We start from the raw sequence: 13,960 nt of genomic DNA, 5'->3' as shown, positions 1-13,960 counted from the left end.
ATAACAACCCCTTACGAACTTGTAGGTCTCTATCATATCTCCCCCTCTTCCTTCTGTCCACTCAGCAAATTGCATCTTCTCAACCTTTCCTCATATTCGAGATTCCAGAGGTCAGAAACTACCTCAGTCAGTCGCCTTTGGACCATCTCTTCCAACATCTCTTCGTCCTTCTGAAAACCGTGTGACCAAATCTGGCACAATAGTCCATGTGTGGCCTAATCAAAGCCTTATACAACGGAACAAGAATCTCCCTACTTCTACAAGTCAGTGTCCTCTGCATCATTCCCAGAAGCCTTTGTGTTGTCCTCACAATTTTGGCTATGTGTCCTCTAAATTTCAGATCCTTATCCACTATCACCCCCAGATCCTTTATTTCCTCCACCTCCAACAATATATCTTCACCTTATCTTTCACTCATTGAACTTATATGCATGCTTCCACATCTTTAGAAGTTCCACACTGGGCCTGTAAAGCAGCAGTGAACTATATATTTTGTCCTGTTAGTTTACACACACCAAACAGCCTTAAATGTACTGCATTCGCTAACTCTCCTGCTGCTGCTACTCTTTTTGTTTGCAGTTCATCTGCTATCACCACAATCTCTCTCCCCCCCCACCTCCATACTGTTCTCTCTATCATGTATAATGCTATGCAGAGGCGTAGCTAGGGAGGAGCGGAGGGTCGGTCTGCTCCAAGCGACACTTTGAACCGTTTTTGAACTTTTGTAGTTAATTCTAAAATACAGTCTCGAGAACTCATTTCCAAATATTGTAATACTACTGTGAATTTTCCTCACAATTGCTGTAAGTGTTACTAGTTGTGAGAGGAGTTTTTCTAAATAAAATTGATTAAGAATTACCTACATTACTATGAAATAGACTTCACCAATGTCATCGACGATTTTGCTAACAGAAAAGCAAGAAAAATAACATTTTAGAATGTTGAAATAAAGTTTTACTTCAAAAATAAACATGGTGTTTTGATTTATTTCCTATACGTCGTTTTGACTTCTTGTAGTATTTTTGGTGTGTATTGAGAGGCGGCAAACTCAGGGATTACCCCGAAGCCAAAGCAAGCCAAAGCTCTAGCTACACCACTGCATTATGGGAAAGGCTGCTACCCAGACTGGTTTCAGCCTTTATTGAGATATGTTAAAGTGGGATACTGTTCCAAAAACTCGGAGTGATCCACAAGATCACTCTAAATCTCAGTGACTCTAAAGGATCGCTACTAAACTCATCACTCGTGACCTGAATCACTCCAGGACAGGTAATGTCTCATCAGTGGGAGCCAGACCCAGTAGAGATAACAAGATTGAAGTAATGCAGAAATCATATATTTTCCATATACAAGTAGTCAAAAGGTGTCACACCTTATTGCTAAAATAATCTGGATACCCATTCGTGAAGATACTTCACTTGGATGAAGGATCTCTCTCTCCTCTCTCTCTCGTCTGGTGATTCTTAATATTTGGTCAATCCATCTGTTGGGGGATTTCCCTCTTTCTTTTTCCACACAGTTTACCCAAGATGATTATTTTTTCCAGGCAGTTGCCTCACTTCTGCATATGGATCCAAAATATTGCACAATTCTCTTGTCAGTTATGTTTGTCAGTCTTGTGTGGATATTCAGTTCTTCTAGGAGAATACTTTTGTTTGTTTTTTTTCTGTTCAAGACAATCTTAACATTCTTCTCTGCCACCAGAGCTCAAACACCTCAATTCTTCTTCTTCTTCTATCATCTTTTTTCATTGTCCAGGACTCAGAAGCATAGAGAAAAAAAAAAAAAAAAAAAAATGAAAAAATTAAGCTTGTAGAAACCTTAGTTTTTCTACAAGCTTAATTTTGGTCTTTTTTGGAGATGTGCCTGTCTTTCCACATCTTAGTTAAATCAGTCATCACTTTCTTAGCTAGTTCTTCTTATCTCTTTTTTACATCCATCTTTTTTTGTTGTTTTGTTATTATCACTCCAAGGTAGTTAAACTTGTTGACAATTTCAATTCCTTCTATATGTATCTCTTCTGAATTGTTTGAAATCATTATTTTGGTTTTATCCTGATTTATTCCTAAATCATAGTGTTAGCTTTCCCATTCTAATTGGTTTAGGATGGATTTTAATTCCTGTTCGTTTGGCTGTCATCTGCATATTGTAGGTTAGTGATTGTTTGGCCACCTATATTAATGCCTCCATTCCACTTTTATAGAGATCTTTTCATTATAGTTTTGCTGTAAATTTCACTGAAAATTTTCCAGAAATCTTTTCCTGATTAATAATATTCATTTTTTTTTATTTATGTGGTGTGTTGTGTCTTCTATTTCTATACTACTTATGAATTAGTGATCATTGCAGATGCTCGGTCATATGCAATGCATAGTGTGTGTGTTCTCAAATCATCTACTCAACTCCCCCCCCAAGATCAAACCCTGAGTGTGCTACTGGGTGAGAGTATGCATCCTTGTCTTGATCCTTTTTCAAATTGGAATGCAGGGGACATTGAGTTTTCAATTCTTACTGTTGCTTGATTTCCTTGCTATAAGTTCTTTATGAGGGTTGCTAGATAGTTTGATATTTCCAATTCTTGCATGATATCCCATAAAATATCCCACCTCATACAGTCAAAGGCCTTGGAGTAATCTATAAAGCATAAATAAAGACTTAAGTTGAATTCCCTTGCTTTGTAGATTATTTGTCTGACATTAGATATATGATTTTTAGTTTCTCGACCTTTTCTGAATCCTGCTTGTTCTTCTGAGATTTGACAGTCTATAAAACTTTGTAATCGTTCCTTAATAATGTGTAGTAAAATCTTGCTAGTATGTGAGGTAAGGGCAATGGTGCAGTAGTTTTCACATTTATTGTAATTACCTTTTTTTTTTTTGTAGATTGGGATAATGGTGGAACTAGTCCAATCTTTTGGCCATCTTCCAGATTTTGTTGCATAAATTATTTGCATGGAGGGTGGTTGAACCGTGGACTGCATTCCTGATAGAGTGGTGAGAACAAGAACGGTCAAGGAGTGGTATGATAGACTGTGTTTCCTAGGAAGGACCTTCCACGATGAGTCTTTTGACTCCATGGAAGCCTGAATAATAATAATAAAATCATGTATTAAGTTGACTGCATTCTCTCCAAGGTTTTTCAGCACTTCAGTCAATACTGAATCAGGACCTGGAGCTTTGTTATTGCATAATTTTTTGATTGCTTGTTCTACTTCACTTTTGAGGCGCTCCGGTTCCATTTCCATGTTTTCAATAGCTCCTTCGTCTTCTTGTTGAATAGTTGGGTCCTTGTAAAGCTCTGTACAATACTCTTTCCATCTTTTGGCTATGTCATTGGTGTCATTTAAGATCTTACCATTTTCCTCTGCAATTATATTAAGTTTTGGTTTGAATTTTTTGATATCCTTAACCTTCTTGAGTAAGTCTGTCATTTCATTAGAGTTGGAGTGTCTTTCTATTTCTTTACAGATGTTTTGGATATAGTGGATATATTTCTTAATAGCTTTATTCAGGTTCAGGTAATTTTTGTTTTGCCAATCTGTTGTTTTAATTTGTTTCCTTTTTTCAATTAGTTCTAGGGTTTCTTTGTAATCCATGGATTTTATTATTATTATTATTATTATTATTATTATTATTATTATTATTACATAACACCTCTATGGAGTTCAAAGACTCATCGAGGGAGGGCACCTACTCTACAACTCTCCGCCTCCACCAACCACAACTACCTTCATCATCTACACCAACGCCATCTAATGCCAACAACCACCACCACCACCACTATTATTTTCACAGACAATCACAAACATCCATGCCCACGACGGGATTCGAACCCGCAGACTTTTGGCTGGAGAGCAGATACGCTAACCACTTGGCCAACCAGGCTGGGTGGTTGGCCGAGTGGAATTACCATTCTTCATTTTTATTGGGATGTTTTTGGCTGCAAATTTTACAATGGTTTGTTTTAGGTGCGTCCAGTGTGATTCAGTGTTTTGTTCCTGAGATGTTTTTTTGTTTCTTGAGCTCTGATGTCTATTGTAAATTTGTTGTCCATTTGTGAAAAGTCATATCTTTTGTTGCTGTTATTCTTGTTTGCTTTCAGATGGATCTTTAGATTAGAAATTAATAATTAATGGGCTGATCCATAGTCTGCACCTAGCAGTATTTTGGTGTTATTGATTAGTGTCTTCCATCTTCTGTCGATTAAAATGTGGTTGATTTAATTCTTACATCGATCCCCAGGCACTACCCATGTGCATGGTCTCCTTTTGTGCTGTTTGTACATAGTGTTAGTGATTGCTAATTCCCTTTCAGTGCAGAACTCCAATAGTTTTTCTCCTCATCCGTTTCTAATTCCCAGTCCTTATTTTCCATTTAAGTGATTCCATTTAAGTGAATCATCACATGCATTGAATCCCACCTTGGCATTGAAGTCTCCTAGAACTATTCAAATATCCTTTCTTGGTATTGAATCCATAGTTTTATTTATCTTCATAGAATTTCTCACTTACTTCATCTTCTGTGTTTTATGTGGGTGCATAAACTTGTATCAGTATTGGGGAGAATGGAGGACCTTCTCTTGGGGTTAGTAAGAGAGAAAAAGAGACAGATAGAAAGCATAAAGTAAAGAACCCAAGAAGTGGAAGAATAAGAGAAAAGTATGACCAAAAGTTTGAAATAGATCATACTTAGCTCTGGGATCCCGAGTTAGCCATGCCCATGCCTGCAAGCCCCATGGGGTGGATAAAGGATAAAACCAAGAATATAATTTCTTGGCATCTTTAATTTATACCAGATTATTTTGTTTGTGAGGGCAGCGGGTGTGTGTGTGTGGGATGGGAAAGTGTAGCATCTGAAAATCATCCTCAGTCTGAGACTTCACTTAATACTAGCATAGAAATCATAAACAGTACATACCTATATACTGACTAATCACCACGGTTGCCAAACCAATAATCATGGGCACCTCCGTGGAGTCCAAAGATTTATTGTGGGAGACCCAAACTGTCCACACAATATCCATCATACTCTCCTTGAATCCATTAACAGACAAAGCACTCACAACTGACTCAGCAACCCATTCCATTTTCATTTACCACTCTCCAAGCAAAAAATGTAGTCCTCACACCCTTTGCTAACCACACTCTTACCCAGTTTCCAGAGATGACCTCTTGTCCAACCTTTAGCCAAGTGCTAAAATATTCCTCTATTTAAATATAACTTTTGCAACCCACAAACCCTCAATCTATCTTCATGGGGAGCATTCCACAGACCACACTATCTTGCACTCGTATCTAGATCTTTTCCAGTACTTCTTTCCCAATAAACCTAGGTGACCAGACCTGAGCACAGTAATTCAGATGTGATCATATCAAGGCTTTATAAAGAGGAATGATAATTCCCTTTTCTCTGCTTATGTTCTTCAATCACTAAGTAATCTTGTGAGCTACCCTGGCTACCTTAGCAATATGTCCTCTAAACTTCAACTCTCTGTCTACCACTACCACAACCAAATTTCTAGTGTCATGTTTACTAGAGAACATTTCCTTCAATATAGTATGCAGCTTGTAATCTTTTTATCCCAAAATGCATAACTTTATGCTGTTGTAGAAAGTTTTTCTGCTGGGTTACAAAGTAAATTATACTAAACAAGACAATTTTTTTTCTTGTCTAATATAATACTAAACTTCACTACCTCTTTGTAGAATGGCTGGCATATACTTTTTTTTTTTTTTTAATTTTAATTATTTTTCCCCATGCATATGTATACACTGATGCATAAACATAATGTGTTCAACACTACCAAATTCAATAATCATTCCAGAAGTTATATGTGAGTTAGCTGATCTCATATAGAAGTAGCAGGGTTTTTCCCATGTGGAAATTCACTTTTCATTCCACATGCAAGAAATCAACCAGAGAACATATCCAATTAACAGATAAATGGTGTAGTGTGTGTGTTGGGTGGGTGGGTGGGTGGTAGTGTTCTCCAGCAATGACTCATGAACTATTATTAAACAGTTCAGTTCTACACCTTCAGTATAGAACTGAACTAACAAGAAGCAATAATTGTGTATGTTATCACATACAGGTTGTTCATTTTAATTTATTCATTAACACTTAACATCTATATCTCCATTCACATCTAAATACAAAATTGAAGACAAGTGCTTTAATAAACACAGCAACCCTTTCATTATAATAATGCCTGAAAGTAACTGTAATTACAATTAAAACTACTCAACATTATGACCTTTTTATCAAAGTTTATTCTTGGGAATGTGTACATGCAAAAAAAAAAAAAAAAGACAGTCCATTGGTGCATAGTGGTTATCTACAATAAAACTGAAGTACCGTATTTTTCTATGTATAAGACCCCCCCCCCCCCATGTATAAGACAAACCCTACTTTTTCGTACCCAAAATTAAGAAGTCAATATTTTAAACATAAAACAAAGCACATTTGATTTTTTTTTTTTAAATATTCAAAGTATATTTAGTAATTAGGTAATATTTTTAAGATACGTACTAAGAAATTATGCATCACCCTCAGTTCCGGGCATATCACTTTTTTCATCACTATTAGTTCCAGACATATCACTTTCTTCAACCTCTACTACATCACTGCGTCTTCTGAGTCACTGTCTCTATATATGAGATCATCCTCAGTTCCATCCATGGATTGCTGATTCCAAATTTCTTGAAGGACTTCCCAACCACCTCTTGCTTGACTCCATTCCATGAGTTTAGGACCCATTTGCATACCTCAGTAATGGTTGGTTTTTTCACTCTTCCTGTTGGTGTCAAGTTATTACCTGCTTTTTGCATCCATGTATTCCATTCTTCTTTCATCAGAGTTCTGAAGTGCTTGTTGATAGAAATATCTAGTGGCTGTAGCTGACCTGTAAGTCCACCAGGAATAACTGCTAGCTGTGTTCGCAAATCTGCTGCAATCCTTTTTGTCTTTGCTGTTAAATGTGCTCAGAACTGATCAAATGTGCTCAGAACTGAGCAGAGCTGGCCTCTTCGAGAGCCCTCCAGGTCTTCTGGACCAAATCTTTGCAAACCAAATAGCCACGATCTCTTCATTCATCCAGCCGTTTTCATGGACTTGGACAAGAACACCAGGTGGCATGCTCTCTTTAGGATTTGTTTTCCTCTTAAAAATGAGTAGGAGGCAGTTTGGTACCATCTGCACAGCATGAAAGAACAGCAGTATAGTGTGTCTTTTCATGACCACTTGTTTTGATTGCTACTGTTTTGACCCCTTTAATATCGACAGTTCTGTTGGAAGGCACATCAAAATTGAGAGGCACCTCATCCATGTTTGCAATCTGACTTGGTTCAAAAGCATATTTTTTTCAAAGTTTTATGATATATAAATTAAAACTGTTTGATTTTATCCTCATAAGCTGGTGACATTTTCTGGACTAACTTGGTTCGTGTTCTCATGGCCAACCCTTCTCTCCTCATGAAGTTGAAGCACCATTTTGCCTTTCCTGTGAAATCAACAATGTTCATTTCTCTTGCAAACCTTTTTGCCTCATATTGAATAAGCTTAATTGACACACATATCCTACTCTGGCTCTGTTCCATAATCCAAGTCTCATTGGACTGTATGATTGGACCAGCAAAATGGTCCAAGTTTGACCATTTTGCTGGTTTTCCTCTTATGGTCCCTCTTCTTTTTTGCCATCTTGAGTAGTTGTTCTTCCTGCTTTCTACACTGTCTAATTATTCACTCAGTGGGAGGAGGTCCAAACTGTCTCTCTCTGAAGCTGTATTTCCATGTTCTTTTGCGTAATTGATGACTTTTAACTTGCATTTTGAAAAATATGTTGTTTTTTATTTTCGGACATTTTTATGGGCTAGTGCTCAAAATATTGTTAACTTACCCCACCAATGAGTTGTAGACATATGAATGCTTTCAGAGTTCTGATTGGTTTATTCAGAATCAGCCATTAATGACATCAATCGACAGAGTTAACAAAGGCCAGTGATTGGTGGAAGCCTGTTCGCAGAGAAAGGTACCGGCAGATTTTCCACAGCAACCACTGATCTCTCAACTGGTTATACCCCCGTGTATAAGACAACCGCCAATTTTTGGCCTAAAAATTTTAGAAAAAAAGTATCGTCTTATACAGGGAAAAATACAGTAATTATTTTAAGCTTATCTGACCTTTCATGAAAAAAAAAAAAAAAAACATGAATGATCCCAAATTACTACTTATCTACAAGATGACAGTACCAAAAATCCCTTGAGCCCTGTTGTCCTTCTGAAATATGGAGACATATGCAGAGAAATCTGTTAATTACCTTAAAGCAGGGACATATATTCAGGATATGCTGTGTGCACTGCACACCTGACAGATTCATGAAAAAATAATTTTTGAGCAGTTATTTATTCACATTTTATAATAAGGTGACAGGGGAATCGGATAAAGGAAATGGCCACACCATGATACTGCTGGATTTTGCAAAGGCATTTGACAGAATATTGCATGGAAAACTTACATAAGTTGGAGCAAATGAGAATAGATATGAGGCTGGTGGCATGAATGGGGGGGGGGGAATCTGATAGACATACATCAGAGAGTAGTATATAGTGAAGTGGAATCTAGGAGAATGAGGGGGGGTGACTAGTTGACTACCTCAGGGTTCTGTATTAGGGCCACTACTCTTTAATTTGTACATTAATGATATAGTGGAAGATCTGAGAGATGGGGAGGGATATTCAGTTGTTTGCTGATGATGCAAAACTGGGGAGGGGCAGTAGCTGATAAATCCTGCAGGATGATTTAAATAAATTGGCAGTGTGAGAAAAGGACAGTGATTGTCAGTTTAATGTTGCAAAATGTAAGGTAATACATTTTGGGATGAAAAGATTACATACTCTGTATCATATTGATGGCAATGGATTAGAGGAAATTGATGAAGCTAGGAATCTGGTGATGGTGGACAGAGATTTGAAATTCAGAGGACACATTGTAAGGGTTGGCAAAACAGCTCAGAGAATTATTTGGATGTTGAAGAAAGAAAAAAAAAAGATATGGAAGTTATTATCCCTCTTTCTAAGGCTATGTTTTGGCCCCATGTTGACTACTGTGCACAGATTTGGTTACCCTCGTTTCTTAGGGATCAGAAAGTGGAGGAGAGGATTCAGAGATGAGTGACCAAGCTGGTGATAAGTCTGTGGAATGCTGCCTATGAGGATAGATTGAAGGTGTGTCAGTTTTAGAGTTCAGTTGACAGGTAGAGGAGAAGGGATAATATGATAGAAACTTATAAGCTACTAACAGTACCATCGACAGGGTGTAGCATAGAGGCAGCCTGCCTCACGGCGCAGCTTGGTAAGGGCACTCATTCAGCCATATTGCGGTAGGCGGCGCCGCTATGCTAACAATTCCTGTGTAACAAGTGTGGAAAGAAGATTTTCCATAAACTGATTAAAAATTATTTGCGAACAGCAATGACCCAAGAGAGATTGGTTGGTCTAGTAACTGTATCATTAGAGGCAGACATAGCTTATAATTTAAATTTAGAAAAGCTTATAAACAATTTTATTCAGCGATATCCCCATAGAGCAAACATTTGATTAATATTATTTAATTATGTAATTATGTAATTATTATATAATCGTTTATTATGTAATGATTATTATGTAATCGTTTTGCATTAATGTTACTCTTGTAATAAAAACAAAATAACGATTGGAGGTTTTCTTATATTTTTGTCTTATAATCTGTCAGGGGAGATATTTAATTGTTTGCCTCAGGGTGTGATCTAATCTGTCGATGCTCTGGCTACTGAAGGTATTCTATAAGATTGAATAGATCTTATAGAATTTTCATTTTCATTATTTTTTCTTTTTTTTTTTTTCATTACATGAGGAGTAGGGAGGAGAGCAATTGGTCATCCTTGGAAGTTGTCTAAGAGTGTGGTTAGAAAGGGTGTTTTTCTAACCACACTCCTTAAACTTATTCACTTCAACAGTGAATAAGTTTAAGGAGATGTATGATGGATATTGTGTAAATAATAAGTGGTGTGGGTCTCCCGTGATGAGGCTTCAGATTCCATGGAGATACTCGTCTAAATAATAACTTATTTGAAATAAATAGTCATAAACTGTTATGTATATCAAAACATACAGAGTGTGACGAAATCTGATAAGGTGGGTGTTGCCTTTGAAGCAAAGTATTGACTAATCATATATGTGAAGAGAGAGAGTAATGTGATTCTCTATTTGAAGTCTACTACGAGGGATTGATTGACATACATTTTTAACAGCTAGAGGTGAGCAGAGATTATGTAGCACACTATATGTTGATACATGCACATTGAATGAAATTTGCATAGGAATTAAATGTGCTCAGGCTCTCAAATAGCATAGGTAGTTTAGTTCTACTCAGTGGATTACCTGAGCTGAAAAGTGCAGTGCAGTTAATTATTCCATTTTGTTTCCTGTTGGATAACTGTGTATTATTTTTTTAAACCGACATTTATTTTTATCCTTCTTGACAATGGGAAATGCTGTTGAAGATATTTTATGGACAAATTTTTCCAACCAAGAATACAAAGTTAAAATTACAAAGTAAATTTAGAAGAGAGAGACAGTAAACTATGTCTCTCTCTTCTAAATTTACGTACTTTTTACATCTCAGAAACAAAGGACAATTTAATGCAGGTTTTTATTAATGTTGACTTATTTGTTATTCCGGGGAGCCAGCATGTGTAATTTCCCTATTACACATAGAGAAAGAGAAAAGTGATGGATACCTAAGAAAGATTAAAGGAGAAGAAAACTGTGGGAAAGAACAGGACTGCATTTGATTGGAAAGAATGCAGTGAGAAAATGTTTTTAATCATTCCATAGAACTCCACCATCTTGGTCACTTGTCTCTGAATCCTTTCTACCTCTTCTACATCTCCAAACAACCCAGGCAACCAGATCTCTGCAAGGTAGTCAAGATGAAGGCCTTATAAAGAGATACGATGACCTCCCTTATCTCTGCTTCTTAGATTGTTCTTCGATAACCAGGTAATCGTATGAGTTATTTTAGTCGCTTTTGCAATATAGTCTCTGCTTTAACTCAGAATCCACAGCATCCTCAAATCCCTAACCTTCATAATTTCCTTGCAGTTCAGTTCCATCAATGCAGTACATTGCCGATAATCTTTTCATCCCAAAATGAATGACCTTACATTTTGCCACATTAAACTGATAGCCATTCTTCTTCACCTATACTGTTAGTCTGTGTAAGTCTTCCTGCAAGATCTACACATCATTCTTATTAACTATTACTCTACCTTTCTCTCAGGTCATTTCCTGTATTGTTAATGAACAAGTTAAATAGCAGTGGCTCGAGTACATAGCTTTGAGGCACTGCTAATCACATGCCCTCTGAACTCAACTCTTCCATAAAGTACTCACTAATGTCCATCCATTAGCCACCCTTTTATCTCTACCTTACCAGCTTCATATCCAAGCCTATTTAGTCCAGTTTATCTAATGAAGTTCTGTGCAGTATGCTGTGATGAAATGCTTTTGCAAAATCTAGCTGTATCACTGTGTAACCATTCCCCCTTATCCAACTCAGCTGTTACATTATTACAAAAAGTGAGTAAATTACTGAGGCATGAACTAACCTTCACAAAACCATGCTTTCTCCACATACAGTATCTGATTTTTATCCACCTATCCCTGAATCTTGCTTTTAACCAACCTCTGCAATACATTGACCACCACTTCTGAAATGATGATTTGTTACTTTTGTCTTGGAACCTCCTTTATGCAACAAAATTATTTTGCATCTTTCCATTCTCTTGGGACTCTACTAGAGCTGAGAATCAGCTCTGGTAGAGTCCCAAGAGAAACATGCCCTTAGCATCAATTTAGCATCAAAACCTCTCGGCTTAAATACAAGAATAAAAAAGGAGAAACATTCATTTGTAAAAGAATAATACATAACATTAAAAATAAGGGCCGTAACAACATTGTGACAATAAAGCATAAAATACTCTTCCACTAACGCCTTTTATTCCCCTATAGGGATTAGGTAAGGCCGTTTAGCCCTATCTAATTTTTGGAGACCGAGTGAGCAGTTCAATCTCCACCAGTAGCCAGTGAGAGATAGCTGGCCAAAGACTCACTAATTATAAACGGCATCTAGTGAAGAGATGGCAGACTGTGCCATCATATCGTGGTTCCTAACTCTAACACAGTATTGTTTAAAATAGTGAGTTCTGCAGTCGAATTTCTTAAATTAGTCATTCATCACTTTAATAAATCAAAGGGAAGATTATTATTGCAGTACTGCACATTTAAAGCCTAAAATATATGAACCACTAGGTTTGATCATGGAATAAAGTTAGATGACCAGTCTACTAAAATTTCATTTTGATGGCTGCAACTCGTAATTTTTGCGAACTGCCGAAGCAACTAATAAATGATGCCTTTTGGTTAAAGATCTGGATTCTGGTTGTTGGATATGAAGAATAATATACTGTACATGTTTTTTAACTGAATGTGAGAGCCAGTTGTCTTGCATGAAGGTGACACAATATTTTTTCCTGAAAATTCTGAGTGTTTTTTTTTATCTCGCAGAACAAGAAAACTAGCCAGAAACAGTAGAAGACAGGCCATTAAGCCTAATATGTACAGGGTGTCTCAAACAAATGTATACCCACTTCAATAGTTGATAACTCACTTAATTTTCGTTATTTTGCAGGTTTAACGGATTTGAAATATTGGCTGAAACTAGACTAAGCTTTGAGGAAAGAAAATTTATCTTAAAATGCTACTGGAAGTATGAAAACATAGTAGAAATGCAAAGACAGTTTAAAAGAGAATTTCAACGAGATCCACCTACGAGACTTACTATCACTCGAATTAGAGATAAATTTGAAGAAGATGGAACTATTCAAAATGTCCATACTCAACGTTCAGGAAGACCACGAACAGCTACGAGGCCCGCAGCAGAAGAATGGTTGATTGAAACGTATCGTCAAAGTTCAAGAAGATCTGTGGGACAAGCGTCTCGTGAGATACGAGTATCAAAATCAAGTGTCCATTGCATGTTGAAGTGCAGTCATTGGAAAAGTTACATTCCAGGAAGAGTACACGCTCTCAACGAAGATGATCCGGATAGGAGAATGCAGTTTTGTGAGTGGTAATTGAAAAAATGTGAAGAGGATGCACAATTTCCAAGACGAATTGTGTGGAGTGATAAGGCCATATTTAAATTAAATGGGTCAATTAACCGGCACAATTGCACTTACTGGGCACCTGAAAATCCTCATGTTATGGAGAAACATCATGTAAATTTACCAGGAGTGACGGTGTGGAGCGGCTTATCAGCACACGGATTAATTGGACCATTCTTTTTCGACGGTACTGTAACTGGTGCCAATTACTTGAACTTGCTGCATGCTCTCAGTCCACGTATTCAAGAGGACTTTGAGGATGAGGACTTTTATTTTCAACAAGATGGGGCACCCTCACACTACCATCGAGATGTGAGGGCCTAACCTAAGACTCTGCCCAACAGATGGATTGAAAGAAGAGGTTCTGTAGATTATCCCCCCCCCCCGCATTCACCAGACCTCACGCCAATGGACGACTTCTTATAGAGATTTATCAAGGATAAAGTTTACACTTTAAAACTGGCACCTTATAATTGAGATTAAACACCCATTTATCCAAATTATTGCATTTTTGTACATCACCCTACACGGGATGTAAAATAATACAGGCATATCAATGGTGATATAGACAAATATTAAAAAACAAGCAAGCAAGAGGCAGTTTGTTTGTATGACAATTACACGAAAAGTACCAATTATTATTATAATTTATTATTCTAATCTTCCCTCAATATACGGTTAAAGTGATAAATCCAGTTATTATTAATAATTACCGGTTATTATTAATAATAACTGGTTAAAGTGAATAATTTAAGAGAA

The 13,960-nt window shown here is 36.9% G+C and overlaps 1 pseudogene; it reads left to right on the top strand.

The window, feature by feature from the left end:
• Window positions 1–13,171, top strand: part of LOC150096399 (proteasome subunit alpha type-2 pseudogene) — a 56,155-nt pseudogene extending 42,984 nt beyond the window's left edge.
• Window positions 13,172–13,960: the final 789 nt, after the last annotated feature.

The sequence above is a fragment of the Typopeltis vanoorti genome, chromosome 19, assembly GCF_054136105.1.
Source record: "Typopeltis vanoorti isolate ZY-2024b chromosome 19, IOZ_Tvanoo_1.0, whole genome shotgun sequence".
Classification (NCBI taxonomy): Eukaryota; Metazoa; Arthropoda; class Arachnida; order Uropygi; family Thelyphonidae; genus Typopeltis; species Typopeltis vanoorti.
This window is presented reverse-complemented; position numbering and strand designations above follow the sequence as displayed.